Source organism: Gracilinanus agilis, chromosome 3 (genome assembly GCF_016433145.1).
Source record: "Gracilinanus agilis isolate LMUSP501 chromosome 3, AgileGrace, whole genome shotgun sequence".
Taxonomy (NCBI): Eukaryota; Metazoa; Chordata; class Mammalia; order Didelphimorphia; family Didelphidae; genus Gracilinanus; species Gracilinanus agilis.
The window spans coordinates 565657058-565677160 of NC_058132.1; the positions used below are offsets into that span (position 1 = coordinate 565657058).

At 33.7% G+C, this 20103-nt stretch overlaps 1 protein-coding gene across 1 annotated transcript in view; it reads left to right on the plus strand.

Moving 5' to 3' along the window:
- The window catches only part of KLHL1 (kelch like family member 1), a 542207-nt gene that overhangs the window by 112690 nt on the left and 409414 nt on the right, over window positions 1–20103 (plus strand). The window lies entirely within an intron of this gene.

Genomic DNA, 20103 nt, shown 5'->3' on the forward strand with positions numbered 1-20103 from the left:
ATCTTGGTGTAGGGTGTGAGATGTTGATCTAGACCTAATCTCTCCCATATTGTTTTCCAAATTTCCCAGCAGTTTTTGTCAAATAGTGGGTTCATGTCCCAAAAGTTGGGCTCTTTGGGTTTATCATACACTGTCTTGCTGATGTCATTTATCCCCAGTCTATTCCATTGATCCTCCTCTCTATCTCTTAGCCAGTACCGTATTGTTTTGATGACTGCTGCTTTATAGTATAGTGTAATATCTGGTACTGCTAGGCCCCCTTCCTTCGCATTTTTTTTCATTATTTCCCTTGATATTCTTGATCTTTTGTTCTTCCAAATGAAATTTGTTATAGTTTTTTCTAATTCAGTAAAGAAGTTTTTTGGTAGCTTGATAGGTATGGCACTAAATAGGTAAATTAATTTGGGTAGAATTGTCATTTTTATTATGTTAGCTCGACCTACCCATGAGCAATCAATGAGTGAAAAATTTTAATGCCAATATCCCAGTCACATCCACATCAAACCACATTATTGATCATATGGTTTTTTTTTTCTGTTTTTCTACTCCCAGTGTTCTTTCTCTGGATGTGGATGTGGATGGCATTCTTCCTCATAAGTTCTTCTGGATTGTCCTGCATTGCTACTAGTAGAAAAGCCTATTACATTCTATAGAGGAATATTTTTAACAACACATCTATGCTTACCCATTTATGATTTGTTTTAAAAACCAGCAAAATTGGAAAAGGGATATGTTGAAGGAGAGTTATTAATATTGGAAGTTTCTTCAGTATGGTATTGGTATCAATTTAAGAGCATATGAAACAAAAGAATTTCAAGCCATGAAGTTGAAATCTCATTATAATCCTTTTTATCTCTTGCATGGTCTATTGTAAGAGTCTCCCTTTTTAAAATCTCTTTATCACCCTTTCCCAATTATTTATATAGTCTCAAACTTAAATTTCCAAAAGATCCAAACCCAAGACCTCATAATCGTATGCTTTTGGTGACTCCCTAAAGTCTATGGAATAAAGTGCACATTTATCTTATTATTATAGAATTTCTAAAAATTGGATACAACTGAATTGACTGCTGTGGTCTCTTCCAACTCTAAAATTCTATGGCTATAATACCTCAGATTAATCTTAAAATTTTGTCATTTTCTCTTATACCAACATATTCTGCTTGGCATTTTGATGATTTTGTTTATGTGGCTGCCCTCTTTCCGCCCCATGATTGGAAACCCATTGCCTAGTGCAATCCTTAAATCCCTTGGAGACAGATTTAATACCTATTTACTTATTTTAGCTCCTCCATTTCTCCTTATAATTTAATCCTTGAGAGCAGGGGTTGTTTTGCACTTTGGTCTTCATAGCTTAAGGATATAGCATAGTCCCTTGCACATAGTAGGCACTTAAGAAATCTTTGTTGTATTTTCATTTTTTAAACCCTTACCTTCCATCTTGGAGTCAATACTGTGTATTGGCTCCAAGGCAGAAGAGTGGTAAGGGTAGGCAATGGGGGTTATGTGACTTGCCCAGGGTCACACAGCTGGGAAGTGTCTGAGGCCAGATTTGAATCTAGGACCCCCTGTCTCTAGGCCTGGCTCTCAATCCACTGAGATAACCAGCTACCCCCTTGGTTGTATTTTCAAATCATCAAAATAAGATGAACTACTCTAAATATTACTAAGTTTTTCTCAAAGAAAAGTAGACATAAAAAATTAGTGACTTTCTGCCACAGTGACAGAATATTGGTTTCCTAACATCCACTGCTATACTTAATATTCAAAATTCCATTTAATTCATAAAGTATTTATACTTCCATTCTGGATGGCAATTTGGAACTACGCTCAAAGGGCTATAAAAGATTGCCTGCCCTTTGATCCAGCCATACCACTGTTGGGTTTGTACCCCAAAGAGATCATAGATAAACAGACTTGTATGAAAATATTTATAGCCATGCTTTTTGTGGTGGCAAAAAACTGGAAAACAAGGGTATGCCCTTCTATTGGGCAATGGCTGAACAAATTGTGGTATATGCGGGTGATGGAATACTATTGTGCTAAAAGGAATAATAAACTGGAGGAATTCCATGTGAATTGGAAAGACCTCTAGGAATTGAAAGGAGCAGAGCCAGAAGAACATTGTACACAGAGACTAATGCACTGTGGTAAAATAGAATGTAATGGACTTCTGTACTAGCAGCAATGCATTGATCCATAAAAATTCTGAGGGACTTATGGAAAAGAACCCTACCCACATTCAGAGGAAGAACTACAGGAGTGGAAACAAAGAAGAAAAGCAACTGCTTGAACACATGGGTTGAGGTGGACATGATTGGGGATGTAGACTCGAATAAATAAGTCTTGATCGATGACACATGTTAAAACCAGTGGAAATGTGCAACAGCTTTGGGTGGGGGGTGGAGGAGGTGGGGGGGGTCAAGGGAAAAGTAAGAACATGAATCATGTAACCATGATAACTTTTCTAAAAAATAATTTTTTTAAAAAAATAAAGTATTTATTCTTTAGTACAGACTCTGATCTAAATTATCCAAAATATTTAAAAAAAGTTGGGGTTCAAGAATATTAAGTGAGAATATATGATTAATTATGTCATAAGGTTAATCAGAATAAGATTCTGCTGCAATGTTTGAATAGTTCTATTTTTTCATTGCATTGACATTGTTACATGTCAATAATTTATAAAATCATGTCTTTCTTTCTCTTGCTCTATTTTTTCCTGGTAAATTTACAAGTAAAGTCCCAGTGTAAGGCCTAAAGTAGTTTTGTCTTGCTATTCTTTCTCATAGCTTTCATATACAGTCTAAAAATCAATGTAAGATAAAGCTCTGGCTTTGAAGGTATGCAAGTCATGTTCAAATCCTAGCACATATATGTACCTCTAGTGCTATCTGGCACAAGGTAGGAGTCAGAGTGGTACAATGGATGATTATATGAGAGAGATGATATTTACTATGATATATACTGTCTATGTGACCTTGGATGAGTCATAACTTCCTGACCCTCAGTTTTCCAATTTGGAAAATTAGTGAGAGAATTGGTAAGATTTAAAAACTCTGATCAATGCACTTTATTTCAGATGACCACCAATAAAATATGCTACCTACTTCCTAACAGATAATATATGCATAATGTGGTATACATTTTTAAACATGGCTGATGTGAGAATTTGTTTTGCATGATTGCATATACATTAGAAAGGATTTGTTTTTCCTTTTTTTTTTCCTAGTCACCCAGACTAGAAAGTTTAGATGCATGCTTGGTTTTTCCAATTTTCTCTCCTGACATCTAGTTACAAATTTCCTTTTGAAAGGCCTTTTCATTCTTCTTTCTGCCAGAATCATGACAGAGACCATAGCATAAGAGCTAAAAAGTATGGCAAACAGAAATAGAAAATGTTAAACAAGAATTTTTAAAATATTCTTGTCAGCTGTTTCTATGATTGATTATAACCGGTAATTGCATAAGGAGGCTTAGTTGATAACTAGCACTGAAAGCTAATCAGGCTAGAACTAACTGTTAATTACTCACACCTGGGAAGATCATCAGGCCCTAGCAGAGAGCTAGGAAAGAGGAATGGAGACTTGAACAATAGAACACTTAAAAATACTTCTGGGAAGGCTCTCTCTGTGTGGGAATGCCTCCAATTTGGCAAAAATAAATGAAAATTGGTGAGTCACTAGCCTGTCACACAGTAGGTACTCAAATAATGCTTGAGTATATGAAAAATGAAAGTCTAATAAGACCAAAGGAAGTGGAAATCATAGTGACATTTGATTTGTACTTGAAAGAATTAGTAGAAATTCAGCGAGCATAGTGGAATGTCTTTTCTATCTTCTTCCTAGCTCATACAGTCACTAGAAATCATTGACTTCTACCTTCACTTTTTTTTACAGTCTTTCCCTCCTCCAACTTCAATTAAATCAATATTTCTGAGAAATCCTTTCACCTGTGTCATCCCCTTGCTCAAAAACTGTAAATGACTCCCTGTTAATTACTAAATAAGACATGAGCTCCTTTAGAATCTCAAGCTATGCAAACATTGACCCAGACTATTTTTCTAGACTTGTCTCCCTTTATTGCCCTAAGAGAAACCTTTGTTCAGGCCAAACTGGTTTGTTTATCATCACTTAGAGCCCAACATGATATGTCTATAAATTTCTGTTCATTCTTCCCTGCTAGGACTCTCTCCTACATCCTTTCCACTTATCAAATGCTACAGAGATGTGGCACTATGGGGAACAGCAGGACATAAGGACTATGGATGGAACTCAGAAGGAAGAAGAGAATCCATAGAATGTAGGCTGAAAGAAGCCATAGGGTTACAATCATATAGGCAAATGTAATTTTTAAATTAAAAATATGAGATGACAGTTTACAAGATGGGAGATTCAAAGTCATTTAAGAATCAGTAAACATGAAGTCAATAAGTGTAGAAGAAATAAAAGATGAATAATGAGCAATTTGACTTTTAAAACATTTTTTCAGTACCTTCAGGGTATAGAGACCTGTGCTATAGGTAATTGCTCTTTGGAGATACAGTGCAAAATTACAGAGCCTTAACCTCATGATACTATCAGAGACAATTTTTGAGAGTAAGAAGCAAATCACCTTTCTGGCAAATTGTGACTATTTGATCTAGTGACTTTACTTTTCAACAGCTGTCAAGGTCACAAGTCCATTACCTATGGAAGAGTATCCCCTGTCCTTTCTATTTTATCATCCAACTGGGTATAACCTTTAGCACCTCAGTTTCTCTGCCTCTGACTGGGGGATGTGCAATAGGTGGTAGAAGTCCTATCTCTTTTTTTGGAGATAAGCAAATCATTGAATCGACTGTCTGGATTGCTCATAATTTTATAACATCAGTTCAACACATCCCCTGATCTGCATGGATAATCAAGATTTGCTTCTGATGATGATTCATAAGAGAAAACACATTAAAGAAATCCCTACAATAAAACAACCCAAAAAAAGAGTCAATGTTCTCAGAATAATATTTCTATTTTAATGATTAAGAAATCATCTATTGTTTCTTTTCTATGTGAACTAAGAAAAAGCTAAAAAGATTCTGACTGTTGAGTTTCTTAGTATATTTAAGGAAAACAACCAGGAGTTGATGTGATCAGTTAACATCCTGACTATAATTACTGTGCTTTAGAGAAATGTTTTGATAATTAGAGGCCCATAGTTGACTGAAGTCTTAGGAAACCACAGCATGCCAGAAAGTTTCATTCAGAGTACAGAAGGAAAGCCTGCTGACAGGTTCACATAACAGTCATGTTTATAATCAATCCCTAATTACTGAGCTATAGGTCTCAGCAGCTCTGCAGTGATCCCAAGGTGTACTTCTACAATGATGCCTGGAACCTTTGAGACTGATCTACAAATTGTAGGGTGTGGGAAAAGGGACATACCACATGAGTAATTTGAGAAATGCTGTTCCCATTCCCAAATAACTGCCCCTACTGTATTTTGATGTCTATAATTTACACATTAGTCACTCCTTTGGGCTAAGATTTTGAAAGTCCCAATTGGAATGCCATTGTGCTGTTTGAGAACACACTATCATTTGTGAAGACAGGGACACTAATTATTCCATTATATTATCTAGCTGGTTACTTCACCTAAATTTTAATGAAATTGGACAAAAGCCAGGCAAGTTATCCTAAGAGTCAAAACACTTCTTTGATTATTTCTTCCAAAGCTGGTTAAACTTGAAAATATTCATATAATATATTTTCAAATTATTTCATGATTATCATCCTCTACTGAATATGGCAATTGTGGTGTTTGGAAATCAACTTGATATTCTTCTTGTGATATATGAACAAGTCAAAGCAAAACAAACTATTTTGTCCATTTTTATTTTTTTTGAAAACTCATCAACTTGATGCAGCCTCAGGTAGCATTAATGTTTTTAGCTGCTATGTAACTCAATATAATGAATGGACAGTCCCCTAAGAACCTTGTATCTTTTTCACAGTACAACATATTGTTTAATGCTGCATTTTATAATTCTGTATGTTTGAAATTGACATTAAACATAGAACTGTAGAAATTTACACATTCTTTATTTGATTTAACTCACTCTTCTAGCCTGCCAAGAACTTTTGGGGTCTAAACTACATGATCCAACATATTGATTATGCCTACTAGCTTGAAATTTTATCTGAAAAATTGACAAGCAGTATTTCAGTGGCTCATCTTGTTTATCCTTTCCTGGATGAACTTTAGTTTGTGTATATTCAATTGAATACATGAGGATGTTTAATGGGGGAATAAAAGATTTGTGGGAGGAATATTAAAACTCTTTGAGTATAAATTCTTCAAGAGTCCCATGGTTTTGCCCATTAGTGATAACCTACCAAGCTGACTACACATTAATGACCACTTTTTAGATCTGGTTATTCAGTCATTTCTGAACCTACCATAATGTACTTTCATCTGAGTCAGCTATATACATCTTGTCCAGAAATCTAGTATGAAAACCTTTGTGATTCTTTACTGTATACACTATTTCCCTGGTCTACTAGCTTTAGTCATTGTCCAAATAAATAAGAAATATTATTCTCACATGACTAGTTCTTAACTAAATAGGCTAGGTATTATTAATCATTACTAATAGTCATTGCTTCTCTTTCTACATGCCCATAAACCATCTTTTAATCATGGGTCCAAGTATTTTTTTTCTATGAAACTCACTTTTCTATACTTTACCTTCTCTTTTTTTCATAATCCAGATGTGTTCTTTTCCAGTCCTGTAGAAATTCTTCCCTCTTCAGGGCACTTAATAGGTCACTGAGAAGTGATCACGTGAAAAATTCTGCTTTCTATCGTAGTATGCAAGCTTGGTAAGCATGATAACATGCAATGAGTAAAAACACTTATGTTGCTTTTTAGCTCTCTTTAACTTTTTTATAATTGTCTTTCCCAATCCAGGAATACATTTTTGAAAGATAAAACAGAAACAAATAAAAAATATTCATTATTATTAGCCAACTCTCCTGAGAGTAGTCTCATTTCAACAAAATCTAGATGGCCAACAATGAGATAAACTGTAAGGGATAATTTTTTTTTGGAATGACTAATTAAGATGATTTCTGATTTCTAGAATTTCTATTATTGTAAGTCTTCTCTTTTATAAATCAGTTTCTTTTTTTTGTCTTTAACATCAATCATCAATCTTAACCCATTCTGGAATTTACCATTCCTGATTATAGATTTACCATATTTTCCTGTCTTTTTTCACTCATGCTCAGATATTTATCTTTGTTTTCATCTTCTCTACATGCTTACTATGATAGAAGCCTACTCTATAAAAAAATGCTTGGCAGACCTACATGAGCAGTTTAGTAATTAATTTTTCTTCTCTCCATTTACCTTAGAGATAATTATTGATTCTAAACTTGGCTAGGTTTATTTATGATGTGATTGTTTATATTTATATCATAACTATTTGGAGTTTACTCTGGTATAAGTTAGGAGATCTAATTTTGTTTAATCCAATATTAATCCCTTATCCTAATAGCTAGGGTATTTCTGCTTATGGAACAATAGGCAACTGCACTCATTTGCTTCTGTATGTTGTATATCTAATCCATTTCATTAATCAATGACTGTTTTTTAACTAGAAAGACATGATTTGGAAAAGGACTACTCTGTACTTCAGTTTGAAGTCTGGTACTGCTGGCCACCTTCATTCTTTTATTTTTCATTATATTCCTTGAGATTCTTGACCAATTTTGTGTCTCCATATAGATTTCATAATGATTTTATTTATTTCTATAAATAATTTGATAATTTATTTGACATAGCCTTGAATAAGATGAGTCATTTAGGTAGCATTTTCACTTCAATTATTTCAGTTCATATCACCACATGCAATTAATCTATTTTAAAAAATATTTAAGTTTACATTTATTTTTGTCCACAATGGTTTATAAGGTATTATACTTACATGGTTCTCCTGGTATATCTTGGTAGGTAGTCTCCCTACTATTCTTCTATTCATATTTTAGTTATTTAAATGACATTTCTACCTCTTCCTTTCTGGTCTTAATGCAATTATATTAAAAGCTCATAATTCATATAGAATTATTTAATATACTTCATTTGCTGAAGTTATTGTTTCAATTAATTTTAGTTGACTCTCCAATTCTTTATACTATCATATCAACTGGGAATGTGAAAATTATGTTTTTTCTTATTTTCTTAATTTATTTTTCTTGTCCCATTGCTATAGAGAACATTTTTTACAATTTGTCAAAATATATATAAAGTTTTTACTATGCAGGATTGATAAAATTAATTTCATGGTAGAGTTCTGAATTTGAGAAATTTTTACACTATTGATTAACCATAATAAAAATGATGAAAAATTTAGATATTAGAACAATGGAAACATGTAGGGGTAGGGTAGCTACACAGGCTACATCAAGGTATGGCATATTATAAACAAGGAATTTTGAAGAAGTAGTATAAATGATGTCCAAAAAAAAGAGGTATTACCAAATAAGAAGGGAAGAGGGGAGTTTGGTTATGTGGTAAGAGCAACTATTAAACCATGGACAAAGAATTAAAGATCTATAGCATGAAAGATGGAATTTTTCAAATTATTTATATAATTAATTTTGAATATTTTTCCATGGTTACATGATTTGTATTCTTAGCTTCCCTCCTCCCTACCCCCTGCCATAGTCAATGAGCAGTTTAACTGGGTTTTACATACGTCATTGATCAAGACCTATTTCCATATTATTAATATTTGTATTATGGTGATCATTTAGAGTCTACATACCCAATCATATCCCCTTTGAATCCTGTGATCAAGGAAATGTTTTTCTTCTGTGTTTCTACTCCCACAGTTCTTTCTCTGGTTGTGGATAGCATTCTTTCTCATGAGTCCCTCAGAATTGTTCTGCATCATTGCATTGCTGCTAGCAGAAGTCCATTACATTCGATTTTACCACAGTGTATCAGTCTCTGTATACAATGTTCTTCTGGTTCTACGCCTTTCACTCTGCATCACTTCCTGGAGGTCTTTCCAGTTCACATGGAATTCCTCCAGTTTATTATTTCTTTTGTATAAGTATTTTTCCTTATTATCTCTTTGGGGTACAAACCCAGCAAGTGGTATGGCTGTATCAAATGGCCGGCAGTTATTTAAAGCCTTTTGGGCATAGTTCCAAATTGCCTTCCAGAATAGTTGGATCAATTCTCAACTCTATCAGCAATGCATTAGTGTCCCAATTTTGCTACATCCCCTCCAATATTAATTACATTCCTTTGATGTCATATTAGCCAACCTGATATGTGTGAGGTAGTACCTCAGAGTTGTTTTGACTTGCATTTCTCTAATTACAAGAGATATAGAACACTTTTTCATGTGCTTATTTATAGTTTTAATTTCTTTATCTGAAAACTGCCTATTCATGCCCCTTGCCCATTTACTAATTGGGAATGACTTGATTTTTTTGTACAATTGATTTAGTTCTTCATAAATTTGAGTAATTAGAATTTTCTCAGAGGTTTTTTTTCTCAATTTGTTGATTCCTTTCTAATTTCAGATGCATTGCTTTTGGTAGTACAAAACCTTTTTAATTTAATGTAATAAAAAATTTTTACATTTTGTGATACTCTTAATTTCTAGATTGGTCTTAATTTTTTTTTCTTTCACATAGATATGGCAGGTATACTATTCTATGTTCACCTAATTTACTTATAGTTTCCTTCTTTATATTTAAGTCATTTGCCCATTCTGAATTTATTTTGGTATAGGATGTGAGATGTTGATCTAGAACTCTCTCCCATACTATTTTCCAATTTTCCCAGCAGTTTTGTCAAACACTATGTTCTTGTCCCCAAAACTGGGATCTTTGGGTTTATCATATACTCTCTTGCTAAGGATAGTTACCCCAAATCTCTTCCATTGATCCACCCTTCTGTTTCTTAGCCAATACCATATTGTTTTTTTTAAAAACCTTACTTTCCGTCTTAGAGACAATACTGTGTATTGGCTCCGAGGCAGCAGAGTTGTAAGGATAGGCAATGGGGGTCAAGTGACTTGCCCAGGGTCACATGGCTGGGAAGTGTCTGAGGCCAGATTTGAACCTAGGACCTCCCATCTCTAGGCCTGCCTCTCAATCCAGTGAGTTAACCAGCTGCCCCCTACCATATTATTTTAATAACAATTGCTTTATAGTACAATTTGAGATCTGGTACTACCAGGCCCCCATCTTTCATTTTTTCTCATGATTTCCCTTGATATTGTTGATCTTTTGTTCTTCCAAATGAACTTTGTTATAATTTTTTTCTAATTCAATAAAAATGTTTCTTGGTAGTTTTCATAGGTGTGGCACTAAATAATTAAATTAATTTGGGTAGGATTGTCATTTATTTTATGCTAGCTCATCCTACCCATGAGCAATTAATGTTTTTCCAATTATTTAGATCTAGTTTTAATTGGATAGAAAGTGTTTTGTAATTGTGTTCATATAATTCCTGTGTTTGTCTTGGCAAATAGATTCCTAAATATTTTATACTGTGATTTTAAATGGAATTTCTCTTTCTAACTCTTGCTACCAAGATGTTTTGGAAATATATAGAAATGCTGATAATTGGTTTATTTTGTTTCTTGCAACTTTGCTAAAGTTGTTGATCATTTCCACTAGCTTTTTAGTTGATTCTCTACGAATCTTTAAGTAGGCCATCATATCATCTGCAAAGAGTTATAGTTTAGTCTCCTCATTGCCTATTTTAATACCTTCAATTTCTTTTTCTTCTCTGATTGCTACTGCTAATGTTTCTAGTACTATGTTAAATAATAGAGGTGATAATGGGCATCCTTGCTTCACTTCTGATCTTATTGAGAAGGCTTCTAATTTGTCCCCATTGCAGATGATGCTTGCTGATGGTTTTAAATATATACTGTTTATTATTTTTAGGAAAGGCCCTTCTATTCCTATGCTTTCTAGGATTTTCAATAGGAATGAGTGTTGTATTTTGTCAAGGCTTTTTCTGCATCTATCGAGAGAATTATGTGATTTCTTTTGCTTTGGTTTTAGATACGGTCAATTATGTGGATGGTTTTTCCTAATTAAAACCACCCTTGTATTCCTGGTATAAATCCCACCTGATCATAGTGAATAATCTTCAGGATCATTTGCTGGAGTCTCTTTGCTAGAATTCTATTTAAGATTTCTGCTTCTATGTTCGTTAAGGAGATTGGTCTGTAGTTTAGTTTTCTTTCTCTGTTTTTGGTCTGCCTGACTTTGGAATCAGTACCATATTTGTGTCATAAAAGGAATTTGGTAGGACTCCTTCTTTGCTTATTTTGTTAAATAGAGGCCCAACCAGAGAGGCTAAAAGTCAATTAACTAGGGTTTTAGCCAGGGAACGCCTCCTAATCAAGGGTCCCTTGGAAGCTAGTATCTCCAGGAAAGCTAAGGGAATCAGCCTTTTTCACTTACCACGTGTAGTTCTAAGGGGGAGATTTAAGAACCGTCTCACCAAGTACACAGTCCAGTTCCAGGCTGAAGAGCACTACAATATTGTAATTAGTTGATTTTTAAATGTTTGATAGAATTCACTTTTGAATCCATCTGGCCTTGGGGATTTTTTCTTAGGGAGTTATTTGATGGCTTGTTCAATTTCTGTTTCTGATATGGGATTATTTAAATATTCTATTTCCTCTTCTGTTAATCTAGGCGGTTTATATTTTTGTAAATATTCATCAGTTGTAAGCTATATTGCCCTATTTGTTGTCATATAATTGGGTAAAATAATTCTTCATAATTACCTTAGTTTCCTCTTTGTAAGAGGTGAGGTCACCCTTTTTATCTTTGATACGGTTAATTCAGTTTTCCTCTTTCCTTTTTTTTTAAAATTAGATTAACAAATACTTTACTTTATTTGTTTTTTCCAAAGTACTAGCTTCTAGTCTTATTTATTAATTCAATAGTTTACTTTCAATTTTATTGATTTCTCCTTTAATTTTTAGGATTTCCAGTTTAGTTTTTGCCTGTGGATTTTTAATTTGTTCTATTTCTAACTTTTTAAGTCCCAAGCCTAATTGATCTTTGCCCTCTCTGATTTGTTGATATATGCACTCAGGGCTATAAATTTTCCTTTGAGTACTGCTTTGGTCACACCCCTTAGATTTTTTTGACATGATGTCTCCTCATTGTCATTCTCTTCAATGAAATTATTGTTTCTATGATTTGTTCTTTAATCAACCAATTTTGGAGAATCATATTATTTAATTTCCAGTGAATTTTTGATTTGCCTCTCCATGTACACTTACTAATTATTATTTTAAATGCATTATGATCTGAAAAGTTTGCATTTATAGTTTCTGCTTTTTTGCATTAATGTACAACTTTTTTATGCTCTAGTACAATGATGGGCAAACATTTTAAAGAGGGGGTCAAAGGAAAGGAAATGCTCATTTGTCAGTCTGTTTCTAAGACAATTCTTTCAAAGTTTCATTGTATTGCATCCTACTCATTGTATTCATCAGATTAGGCATAATGTTGCGCAGCTGGATAGAACATTTCAGGGGGCTGCATCTGGCCCACAGGCCATAGTTTGCCCATCACTGCTCTAGTACATGGTCAGTCTTTGTGAATATACCATGTGCTGCTGAAAAGAAGGTGTATTTCTTTTTGTCCCTATTTATTTTTCTATATATCTATTAACTCTAAGTTTTCTAAGATTTCATTCACATCTCTTACTTTTTTCTTATTTATTTTTTTGTTTAATTTATCTAGATCTGATAGATGAAGGTTCAGGTCTCCCACTAGTATATTTTTACTCTACATTTCTTCCATAAGCTCACCTAGTTTCTCCTTTAGAAATCTGGATGCTATGCCATTTGGTGCATACGTATTGAGTATTGATATTTCCTCAATGTCTATACTGCCTTTTACCAGGATGTGATTACCTTCCATGTGCCTTCTAATCTGATCTATTTTTACTTTGACTTTGTCAGATATTATGATTGCAACTCCTGCCTTCTTTTTCTCATTTGATAGCCATTAAATTTTGCTCCACCCTCTTATATTTACCCTTTGTGTGTCTACCTGCCTCATGTGTGTTTCTTTTGACAATATATGGAAGGATTTTGGTTTCTAATCCACTCTGCTATTTGCTTCTGTTTTATGTGTGAGTTCATCCCATTCACATTCAGAGTTATGATTACCACCTTTATATTCCCCATCATTTTGGTTTCCTCTTTTAGTACTGCCCTTTCTTCTTTTACTATTTCCTTCTACACCAATGTTTTGCTTTTAATCAGCCCCCCGCCCAGTCCCTTCCTTATTGTACTTCCATTTCTCCCCCTTCCCTTCTTATTCCCCTCTTATTTTTCTTTAGGGTGTATTAAATTCTCTCCTCCCTCTCTTTCTCTCCCTTTTGGCATACCCCACCACAGTGCCCCCATTGGTTTTTCCCTCTCAACTTCCCAATAGGGTAAGATAAAATTTTTTACCTCAATCAATATAGATGCTCTTCCCTCTCATAATATATTCTGCTGAGAGAAAGATTTAAGTATTATGTAAAGATTAAAATTAATATACAATAACTATTATATTTAATAAAGTTTATTAGTGATAACTAAAGTAAAAAAAGCTAGCTAAACCCAACCTCTGTCACAAAAAAAGGGACACAGGGGAGAATTTATAGAACTTATAAATAAAACGTGACCAAACTACATGGTGGAGAGATTAAAAGGAATTCTGGGAAATACTGAAGGATTTCTGGGGGATAAAGTCCAAGGTATAAAATTCTCTAACTATTCATTTACCTATTACCACTCTCTTCCTCTCCTTCTTATAATAGTTTTCTTCTCCTTCCCCTCCTATGCACCCCTTTATGTGTTATAATTTATCCTATTTTTCTTCTTCCTTTATCTTTCTCTTGGTGACATCTTCTTTTCATCCCCTTTTTAATATATCATCTTAATAATAATTTTTCTATCTATGATGAGAGTGAAAACAATTTTTGAGAGTTACAAATATCATTTTTCCATATGGGAATAAAAACAATTTGACCTTACTGAAGTCATTAAATTTTTCCCCCCTCTTTCTGTTTACCTTTTATGTTTCTCTTGAATTTTGTATTTGGACATTAAATTTTCCATTTAATTCTGGACTTTTCTTTAGGAACACTTGGAAATCTTCTGTTTTGTTAAATGCCTACATTTTCCCCTGGAAGTATGTAGTCAATTTCAATGATTAGGTGATCCTTGTTTGTAGACTCAATTCTCTTACATTTCTGAATATCATATTCCATGCCTTAGTGTGGAGGCTGCCAGATTCTATGTAATCCTGACTGGGGCTCCTTGATATATGAATTGTTTCTTTCTTGTTTCTTGTAATATTTTCTCCTTGGCTTGGAAGCTCTTGAATTTGGCAAATACATTTCTTGGGCTTGTCTTTTGGGGATTTAATATAGAAGGAGATCTATGGACTCCTTCAATATCCATTTGTTACTCTTGTTAAAAAATATCAGGGCAATTTTCTTGGGTCATTTCTTGTAATACGATGTCAAGACTTCTGTTTTTTTCTAGATTGCTAGGTACAACAATGATTCTCAAATTGTCTCTCCTGACCCTGTTTTCCAGACGAGTCATCTTTTCAGTAGGACATTTTGTGTTTCCTTCTATTTTTTCCTTCTTTTGATTTTGCTTTATTAATTCTTGTTGTCTTATGAGCTCATTAGCTTCTACTTGCCCAAATTCCAGTCTTTAATTATTGGTTTTCAGCTATGGTCTTTTGATTTTCCTTTTATATTTGGTCTATCCTGCTCTTCATGGCTTCTAGCAGGTCAAATCTGGTCACCAATTTGGTTATTACTTCATGTAATTTCTGTGTTTCTTTTTCCAAGTGGGAGATTCTGTCTTTTAAACTGTTATTCCTTTTTGAATTACTTGCATTTCTATTTCCCACTTTCTGCCCATTTTTATTGTATTTTTCTTATTTAATTCTTGAATTCCATTTTGAGTTCCTTGAGATCTGCCCAATTTCCTTTTTTTTGAAAGTCTGCATGTGTTTTCTTATTAGTCTCACTTTGCTTTGGTCTCTGTACTCTGCTCTTTTTCTCCATCAATATTATCCAGATTCAAGTACCATTTATTTTTTTTGTACTTGTGGATTGAGGTTCCTTTGTTTTGGTAGCCATTGCTATGCTCAATTTTTTTTCTGAATTATCTTGCTTTCTCAGCCAGAAGTCTGAGTGAGGCGGGAAGGAAGTTCTTGGTGTAGTAGACTTTAAAGAGTCTTGCACTGAGTTTATTTTTCTAGTCTCTGTTGTGTCTGCTATGGCTGGCCCAGGTCTAGGAGTCCAGCCTGGGTCTTCCCTGTCTCAGAGTCCTCACTCTTTTCTCCTTGCTCCCCACTCTGACCTCCTCAGCCCCAAGTAAAGACTAGCTGCTGAGGCCCTGTGCTGCCCTCAGGAGTAAGAAGGTGGTGCCCTCAGCCAGCCCCTGAGAATTTAGAGATTTCCCTGGCCCTTGCTCTGACTCTGGTGTGGTAGGTGGTATGAGGATAATTCTGTTACCTCGTGCTTTGGTACTTATAATCTTCCTCCCTTACAATGTGGAAATGCCTAAACCCTACCTACCTTCCAGGCTGCACCTGTTGGAAGAGCCCTTTCCTTCATATGATTTTGATTTTTGTCCTTTTGTGACAAGTTTTTGTGATGGGAAATAGGAAAAGTCAAGTAGTTCCTTCTAATCTATGGTCATCTTAGCCCAGAAGATTGAAAGATGGAATTTATCAGGATAAATTCCACTTTTGTGTGGAATTTATGCAAAAGGATAGAAATGAGTTACATAGGATGAAAAGCCATGAATAAATTGTTATTTGCAGTATTAGAAGGAATTTATCAGACAACAGATCCACTGAAGTATTTAAGAACTAAAAAATTAATACTGTTGAGTCAAAACTAGTCATGAGACTTTTTGAATTCAGTTAAACTATCTTTAGGTAAAAAGTATATAACCAATTCACAGATTTTTTTCCAGTTTGATAGGATCTATAAGAGCGTAAGATGAAATTGTAGTTTCTCTAGCCCATGGTCATTACTATCTCACAATGAAGCATAAGAAGAAAAATTTAATGGAGAATTATAAAAAATGAGTTATTCTTCAATGTATTTCCTGTATATCCAATTGTCTACATTGATATGTTAGATATTCTTGTTTCAAAAGAACATCTCTCTCTCCTTCTCTCTGCCTCTGTGTCTCTCTGTGTCTCTGTCTCTCTCTCTTTCTCTCTGTTTCTCTCTCTGTCTCTTGCTCCCTTTCAGAAACAACCTGAAATTCTGACACACTTCTTAACTGAAAGAATGAGATAAATTAACCAATGGAAAAAATTCCATTTCTGGTAAAGAAAATACAGGTTTTATTATAGATGTTTAGTAGTGGTAGAATTACATATTTGTTTTCTAGAATGGAATGAATTGCATTTCAGAACAGTAATATGCCTTTGATTGTGCTATAATTTATCTCATAATGAAAATAAAAAATGTTGTCCCTGATCTCTCTTCTTCATTTCTGGGGGTAGGAGGGAGATATGAAGGAATCAAATATCACCTGATTATAGTAGAGTTATAAAAGCTAAAGATTGTATACCAGATACTCCCCCCTATGCCGTTCATGTAATTTCATTTGTCATCCAGTTGTACAAAATCTATTTGATTATAAAAAGGGAAGAAATGTGGAAATGAGAGTATCAGTTCATGGACCCAAGTTGTTACAATAATTATTAAATATAACATATGACATGGAATATTATGCTTTGTTTCTTTAGTTATAAAATCATCAAAATCAGTAATGCATACATGTTGGCAACTGTAGAATATACTTTACCTGTATTGAAAGAAAGCTTTATTGCCTTAGGGAACTGTGCTCATGGTGTGATGAAACAGAGTAATTTGAAAACAAAACAAAACCTGATAAAGCACTGAGAATGTATTTCTCCTAGCTGCTAACAGAGCTCTCATAGCTTAAAATGTCATGAGAGCCCCTCAGTGGAATTACAACTCTGTAATTCACAGTGGCTTGCTTTTTATTCTATACAGAATAAATAGGTTTTTTTTTCAATGACCATACCCCATGGATGCTACTATTTCTTTTTAAATTATATTTTTGTTGTCTTTTTAAAAGCCTGAGGTAACTTTTTCAGAAAATCTGCATTAAGTTTAATATTTTTTAGAAATACTTTCCTCTTCCACTCCATTTCATAGAGAGAACATATTGAAACTCAATTAAATGTAGAAGGCATAGCGGAAATACTTTCATTGTTTTAATTAAATAGGAAAAATGACTAGAGGAAATGTGCTAATTTGTTTTGCACTTAGCTTTGATATATGAAAAAGTTGAATACCATTAGTTTAAATTGTATGTCTTAGAAAAATGTGCATCTTTTCTTTTAAGACTATGATATGCCCATTTAAAGCACCAATATGTAGCAATTTAGATAAATAGTAAACTTCGCTTTTTAAAATTCAATTCAGAAAGTATATACTAAGGTTCTACCATGTTCATGGCACTGTACCAGGCACCCAGGATGCAAATGCAAAATGGTAAATCATTGGCATTGTCTTCATGTAAGATTGCCATTTAAGTAGATTCTGAAAGAGAATGAAGAATTCCAAGATGTTGAGGACAGAAGGAAAAGAATCACAGGCATAGGGGAAAGCACAGGCTTTCCCCTATGCCTGTGATTCTTTTCCTAAATAGGAGAGTGAACTTGCATGCTGTCATGTACAGGAAATTCCAGGTAAGGCCATTGTGGCCAGAACATAGTGCTTGAGGGATGGTAAATGGAAAATTAGTCAGAAACAATGGCTTGGGGACAGAATATAAGGGAATTTTAAATATTGAAGAGCAGTTTGCATTTTATTGTGGAATATGACTTCTCTTTGTTGAATGACAGAACCAAGACCTACACCTTAGGATGGTGATAGTCAAACCAACCAAAATAAGCTGGTAAAATTGAAAAAAATTATTTAAAAGAAAGTATAATTAGTATTGCCTAGATTTCATTTTAGTATAATATATACTATTGTATTCAGGAGGAAATACAGTCTGAGTTCCAAATATGAATACAGTTTTAATAATTAGCTTTGTAGTAGTATCAAAAGCAAGGGCATAGGTACCTGGCCCATAAATTATGCACCATGCTCTTGAAAAGTACTTTTAAATTGCCTACTTCTGGGTACTCATAATTAGGTAAGTCTTGACCTAGAATTTTAAAAAGGCATTGATCTAGGGCAATCATTCTTTGGGTATTTTGAATTGATGGAAAAAAAAACTAGTTAAGGTGTCCTGAATTAGATTAGATACTATGTCTGTGTCCACAGTTCACTTGTAAGTCATGTCTTTGTAAGTTTAGAGTACTTGTACTTATATTTTGGGAAAGGGACTAAAATAGATATGAACTATTTTAGGAAAAATTATATAGGAAAAATAGTTCAGTGGAAGAAAATGAAACTGGTTAATATTATTTCAAAATTATATATGTATATTTATGCAGATATATATACACACATATGTATATACACTCATATATGATGCATGTTTCACATAGATTTATATGTTTCTAATGTATTGAACATAGTTTATTAAATTTGATCATGACACATTTGTGTGTGTGTCTTTTAGAAGGGTTGCTAAATTTCTGTGATTATTGCATTACTTTAGAATTTAATTCTATAAACCATTTAATTAGCCTTTCAGAATTATATAAGCTTATACATTATATATGTGTAAACACATATAATTCTAAAAGGGTATTAAATTACTTTTGCAATTGAATTCTAAAATAATGCAAGAGTCAGAAAGTTAACAAGCAATAAAAGGAGTCTAAAATAAACACACAAACACACTGTGTTTTGATCAAATATAAGGCATTATGTTAAATAAATTAGCAGTATATTATTCTAAAGCTGACACATGGACAGTCACATAATACTGTCAAATAAGAACTTATATAGAAATAAATGAAGAGGCTCAAGAGAGACCTTAAGAGCAATCAAACATCTAAAGTATAAGATGAACAGGTTAAACACCATGAAACAGATGTGATCCACAGAAATCTCCTAATATATTTAGAGTGCATGATGTTCATTTGGGATTTTTCTAGATATTAAGATTATTACAAAATATTTAAAATTCCATACGAGCTTATCTTCATGATAATCAAATATATTTTAGAAATAATGCATTGCAAAAAATAAAAAAGAATACGCATTTGCACATAGTAGGCATTTAATAATTGATTTTGAATGAATGGATGTTTGATGAAACTAACCGTAACAAAAGGGGAGGATAGATGCCAACTTCCATTCTAAATTTTCAGTTAACCCTGTGGGCAAATACATTAAAAGAATAGCATTAGATGAAGTTTGATTTTGGCGTGAAAGGCTTTGTCTCAAAAAATAATAATCTAACCAAATGAAAAAGAATTAGAAGTTATTGGCTGGTTCTTCTCCTATACATTTATGAGTAAAACTACACCATTTGAGGATAGTACCCATGACAAATCTCTAAATTGAGGTTTATTATAATCCTCTGACCTGCTGTGGCTTTGCTAAATAAAGGGCAGCTCCTGACTGTCCATTCTCCTTGCCACAATCTTCCAACATACACTGATGATGAGAGGCTTGTCATAAAATAATGAACGGAAAACAAGGCATTTATAATTTCTAGCACAAGAGAACAAGTAACAGATCTCCCACACTTAGAGGGGTGGTGTCTTTTAGGTTATTTAGCTGTACCAACACTCTTTGTGCTTGAGTGACCCAGAATAATATTAAAAATTTGAATAACATCAGTATGTGAATTGATAGAGTTTTGAGAAAAAATAAGCACCACCACTTTCTAGTATAGTAATAGGATAGTGTTAGAGTTTGAAATCAGATATTCAAGATCCTCTGCTCTATTTTTCTAGCCTCATTTTACTCTATTCCCTTTAATAAAATACATTCCAGGCAGGAACCTCAAAACCCAGCTCAGGTTCAAAACCCACTGGTTTCCTGGATGAAAATCTCTCTCTCTCTCTCTCTCTCTCTCTCTCTCTCTCTCTCTCTCTCTCT